Genomic DNA, 6,000 nt, shown 5'->3' with positions numbered 1-6,000 from the left:
CTAGGATCCTCTGTAAGAACAGTAAGTACTCTTACCTGCCTCTGCAGCTCCTTCCCCCCACCCCCACCCCGTCTCTCTCATGACAGGGTCTTCCTATGTGGCTCTGGCTGTTCTAGTGCTCATTATGTATACCAGACTGGCCTCAAACTCACAGAGATCCATCTGTGATTAAAGATTAAAGACATGATCTGTCAGGACTACAACCAGAGATTCCTTTTCTTTTCCTTTCTTCTCTTTTTGTGAGTTTTAAAATTCACTTTCCATGCTAATCACAGTCCCCCTCCTTCCTCTTCTCCTAGTCCCTCCCTTATAAATCCCTCCGGTTCGTTACCCCTTCCCTTTCTCCTCAGAGAAGGGGAAGCCACCTCTGGATACCACCCATCCTGGGACGTCTAGTTCCAGTAGAACAAAGCACCTTCTCTTCCACTATGTATAAAGCAGTCCAGGTAGGGGAAGGCATCCAACAGAAGGCAACTGAGTCAGAGACAGCCCCCTCTCCAGACCCACGTGAAGACCAAGCTGCACATCTGCTACAAATGTATGGGGGGGGCTAGGTTTATCCCCTGTTGGTGGTTGAGTCTCTGTGAGCCCCCTTTGGCCTAGGTTAGTTCACTCTTGTGGTGTCCTTGACCCCTACGGCTCATTCAGTTCTCCTAACTCTTCCAAAAGACTCCCTGAGTCCTACCTGATGTTTAGCTATGGATCTCTGGGTGGGAGATGAGGTGAGGTGTGGTATGGGGATGGAAATCAGGTGTGGGGAGAGGGGGAGGAGAAGGCTAGGAGTGAGAATGGAAACCAGTGTGTGGGGGCATCTCTGGGACTAGCTGGAGGCCTAGAATGGGGAGGATATAGGGTGTCTATGGGGGTGACCCTAGCTGAGATTCCTACCAGAGGAAGTATAGAGACTGAAGTGGCCACCTCCTATAGCTACTCAGGACTTCCAAAGGAGGGAGGGGGACATCAACCCACCTACAAAACCTTCAACCCAAAATTTTCCTGCTTATAAGATTTGCAGGAATAAAGATGGACCAGCAATTGAGGAAACAGCCAACCAACTACTCCAACTTGAGACCCATCCCATGTGAGAGAGCCGACCCCTGACACTATCAACGATACTCTGCTATTCTTTTTATTTTCCCAAAGTGGAGGGGGTTTATTCAGGGCAGAGGGCAAAGGTGGGGAGAGAAACGGGAGAAGATGGTGGAGAAAGAGGAGAGACAGAGGAGAGAAGTGGAGGCGGGCCATGACCATGTGGAGAGAGGGGGAAGGGAAGGGGGAAGGGTGAGGGGACAGAGAGAAGGTAGAGGCAAGAGAGTAAGAGAGTAAGAGATACTCTGCTATTCTTGCAAACAGGAACCTATCACAACTCTCTCTTGAGACGCTTCATCCAGCAGGGAATAGAAACAGACGCAGAGACAACCAGAGATGCTTAATCAAGGAGGTCTGGGTAGAGTTTGAGACTTTGGTTTCCAACAAGTTTCCAGATGATGCTGGTATTTTCTGCTTAAGGGCCACCCTTTGAGCAACAGCAGTAAAGAATGGAGTGGCCAAAAGCAAAGGCTTGAAAGTGGAATGTCTTGAGTTCAAAATCTTGCTTTGCCAGTCCTAGGATCGTTAGTATAGGATAGTTTTTCTTAACTAACTATACCTAAACTTTAGTTCATCTGTTCAAATGTGTTTTGTAAGGATAGTCTTGGTCAAACACTTGACATAAGAGCCATGATACTCCTGTGCCCTGTATTATAGTACAGCTGACAACAATATGTATTACCTGTAGGCTTAACTCAAGTGTTATCTGGCAGTGAGTGAGTGACTCTCAGGATTTAAATTGCTTAGATAAATATTAAAACACCTGAATATTCAACAGGAATTCCAATTAAACACCACATTAAGATTTTGATTATGATAATGTCTCTTGAATAATTTTCATGCAAATGGCTTTATAGTCCCACACCTATGACTCTGTAAGAATTTTTTTTAAAAGAATATCAATTTTCTTTCAAAATCAAATTCAAGTCTTTGGAGACTAATATCGTTTCTCTCCATATTTTGCTACTACAAGGTCTGGTGTTCTGCCAAGGTAAGAGATTAATAAATTTAAGCTTACAATTTTCCTTGTCATATGAATATTCAAATCAGTTCTCAATTACACAGAGGAGCCAATTCAACAAGATATGTGGATTGCACTTACCATGACTGTGTCCATGAACTAACGACTTTAAAATCCCGGATTTTATGATTTGTTTTTAATTTGTAAAAAAAAAAAAAGAAGCATGATCTAACAGTTACAAAGATCATACTGAATTCAGAACATGTTTACTTTGAGAAATATATAATTTTCCTTTAGTCTAGTGTTAAAATATGAACTTCTTTTGTAGCCAGACCTTTATTAAATTGTTCACTAAATTCCATCTTTTTGGTAAGGCTAGATATTAGGGGCAACAATTACTTAACTTAGAGTTTAGTGAGAAAGGCAACAGAAACAACTATTAGAAGCTCATCTTAACAAGCCAGCAAATCCCTAATCCTTACAGTTAATAAACTGTAGGGTGTATTTTTGTTCCTACTCAATTACCAATGAATCTGTTAGCCACTGCCTGAAAAGTATCTACAGCACTAACTGATGACTTCGAGAATAGGATTCTCCAGCACGCTTAACCAGAGGAAATATTTACATCTTCTATGGGTTTGTCTGTAAAATAAATATAGAGGAGGCAAACCAAGCCAGCCTTACAGCTTATAACTGGCTGTCACGTAAACTCCCCCAGCAAAATAACTGATTGAAGACAGAAACCATTAGAAACTTGACTTTGGGAGTTTTCAAAACAAAAAAGTATGATTTACGTTCATATTATGTTATAGAGAAAACATTGATTTCCCCCAAATCTATGGACTGTAGCTTTAACCCAAATCTGGTGATTTTAGGGGTGGTAAGAGTTGAATGAGGTCCTTGGAGGGATGGCATCATGATGGGTTGCCACTAGCTAGCTTACCATCTCCCCAGCATGTGAGGACATGGTGAGAAGTTGGGTACCTGGGAACCAAGAAGACAGAAGTGGTTAGAAGCAAATAACCCAGCACTTTGGCTTTGAACTTGCAATCTCCAGAATGGACAGAAATGCATATCTTGTGTTGAAGTCACTCGGTGTGTGGTGTGTTTTCTTTATGGCAGCCTAAGCAGACTGAGACATGACCCTTAGACGGTCACAGAGGTCTGCATAAAACTATGAAAATGCTCCAAAGTCATCCATCTCTTATTATTTCCAAGCAAGGCTGCTGGCTCTGCCAGGCTGGCTCCTTAACTTCACTTGAAGAAAACTTGCTCTCTCTTGCATCTAGCTTGTCCTCCCCATGTGCTGTTTGCTTTACCCCAGATGACCTTCTCAAATCTCCTACTTCTAGTTGGGAGGCACAGCGCTAAGAATCCTTCTTAATTACCCATGGTCCTTTTCCACATGATGTCTGTCTTACCATCTACCCATTTGCTTCTCCTCCATCAGGATCACCTAAGGATACAGACATTGCATACCTGCTCAAAGAGACTTTCATTTAACACCTCTAGGACAAACCTAAGATCGATGTTTTTTTTTTTGTGTGTGTCCTCTATTGGCCCACTTGGAGTGTTTTGCAAATAACATGGGAATAAAAGTTACTGAATGAAGATTGAACTAAATTCTTGAAGCCAAGAAATGTTCTGAGGCAAACGAACCCAGCAATACAAGGATGTACAATAAAATCCTGGCTTCGGAGGTTGTGGGTGGGGGTGGGGTGGGAGGAGACTTGTTCTGGATAAGTGAGTTTAGTAGGTGGCTGAGGACTTATCCTATTAAACACCAAAAGTTTTACTTTTAATTGTCTTGGATGGAAACGTTTCCAATATGTTCTTCTGAAATAATGCATTGTAAACACAATTCAGCTGGAACGCTTGAAATTGTCATTAAAAGTAGGAGTGACCTATAACCCCTGAGAAGCCCTCAGGCCCTTCTGAGATATGCAGAACAGCTTGTCCCTGTTTTAAATGGCCGCAGATTACTGTTTTATTTTCAATTATTATTATTGGTGTGTGTGTGTGTGTGTGTGTGTGTGTGATGTGTTAGCTTTATAGACCTTTCCTTGCAGTTGATGTTGGTCTTACTAGCTAACGCCAGTGTAGATGCTTAGCCTTTTCTACTCCCTGCTCCTAATTTGCTGATTTTCAGCTGCAATAGGTTTGGACATCAGATGCTCAAGCTCATTGTGGTTGTTGTCATGATTATTATTGTCAGAACTGTGTGCAAATTGAGAGCAAAGGGCTCTGTGTATGTTGGGGTTTGCCAAGGTCTCTGTGGCTAAGTGGGGTCAGAGTCAAGTGCATCTGAGTTTGAGCTCCTACTCAGACTGATTTGAGACGTTTCTTGCTCTTCTGAAGATAAATCCAATTGGACATACACTTTTTAAACAAGTGAGGAATTTAGTCATGTATCCTACAAATACTCACTGAGTACTTGCAGAGTCAGAAACACATGCTAGATACATCACAGGGATATGTAACATAAATATTCTATGTGTCTTCCTATAGTGCATACCATAGATATGAGTGAACTTTATAGTCTTAACATAGAAAAGATGAGACACAAGACACACAAATAAGCTTACAATGTGAAAGTCAAAAAGGCTCAGTATAGACCATGCAAATAAAGAATCTACTTCAAGGACCAAAAGGTTATTTCCTGCTGGAAAATCCAGAAAGACTTCATAGAAGAGGTATCAGTTTTGATTGGGACTTGATGGTTTGGAGGCACATTTCAACCAGCAAGAATTTAGGAGACTAAGAAAACAATATGAATGCTCCAGATACAAGGGCCAGATGCTGGAATAGATGGATGCATTTGGGATATGATTAGTACATTTTGTCTGGAGTTTATGTAGGGAGTAGGAGGAGATCCCATTACAATGTTACATTAGGGTCACAGCATGGGTGGGCTGTGGACCTCAGGCAGAACAGTTTGGGCCATGTTGCTAGGTGATGGGGGAAAGATGAGCATCTGTGTCAATTGGAAACAGTGTGCCTAGGACTCAGCGTAAGACTACATTAGCTGGTGCTGAAGTTATGTAGAAGGACATGCTATGAGTTGAAGTGAGGTCCACTGCGGAGTTTACAGAGTTTGAAGAGCAAGCTTTAGGGGGATGAAGGTGGGTTTGAAATAGGGGAGGCTGAAGATGAGATTGCCCTGTAGCTAAAAACATGAATGGGATGTGCACAGAGCTAAGAGTGTTCTGGGTACCAGCAAGAAGAGCGTTCATGTGGGCTTGGCTCTCGAAAAGAGGCTCAAGGATTTGTATTGAAGTTTGGATCCCTTTTTGACATAGCTATATTTAACAGTCATTAATTCTTATTTTTCAAGTACCTTTAAAGGGAAACCTTCAAAGGCAAACTCACACTTGGTTTGTCCTGATAGGTTACTCTTTGCATGAGTACAGGACAGACGCTGAAGTCAGAGCTTTTACCCATGGAAGCTCTACCAGCTTTTGATTTTAGATTTCAAGGAAACTTCCTTCAGGATAACAAGCAGATCTGGGCTATATACTGGACTCCACAGAATGGAGGAGTAGGATTTTGACACAATCCAAGACAAACAAGAAGAAAAGGTCTTGTAGTATAAAAAGTGTGTTCAAAAGAACTGTATATAAACCTGACATGGTTAAAAAGTGAAAAGATGGTGGGAAGTAACTCCCATGTGGCCAGGGAGCATACAGGAAGAGTGCTGGAGAGTGGTCATATGATTAGGTAAGTACATACTCCTGGATGCTGTTGGAAGCCAATGGTGATAGAGCGATAAACATGAAAAAGTCAGTGCTCATCTGATGGCTGGGCACTCAGTCCTGTGTGCTGCTCAATAGGCTGGACAGGTTACAGTAGCTTTGAGTCAATCAGACTCTCCAGGGTTTATTCTTGAGTTCAAATCAGCCTCAGTGGTAGGTTGTGAGAACACAGGTCTGCAACTGAGGAAGATTCTAGAG

Source organism: Grammomys surdaster, unplaced genomic scaffold (genome assembly GCF_004785775.1).
Source record: "Grammomys surdaster isolate TR1022 unplaced genomic scaffold, NIH_TR_1.0 322, whole genome shotgun sequence".
NCBI classification, from domain to species: domain Eukaryota; kingdom Metazoa; phylum Chordata; class Mammalia; order Rodentia; family Muridae; genus Grammomys; species Grammomys surdaster.
This window is presented reverse-complemented; position numbering follows the sequence as displayed.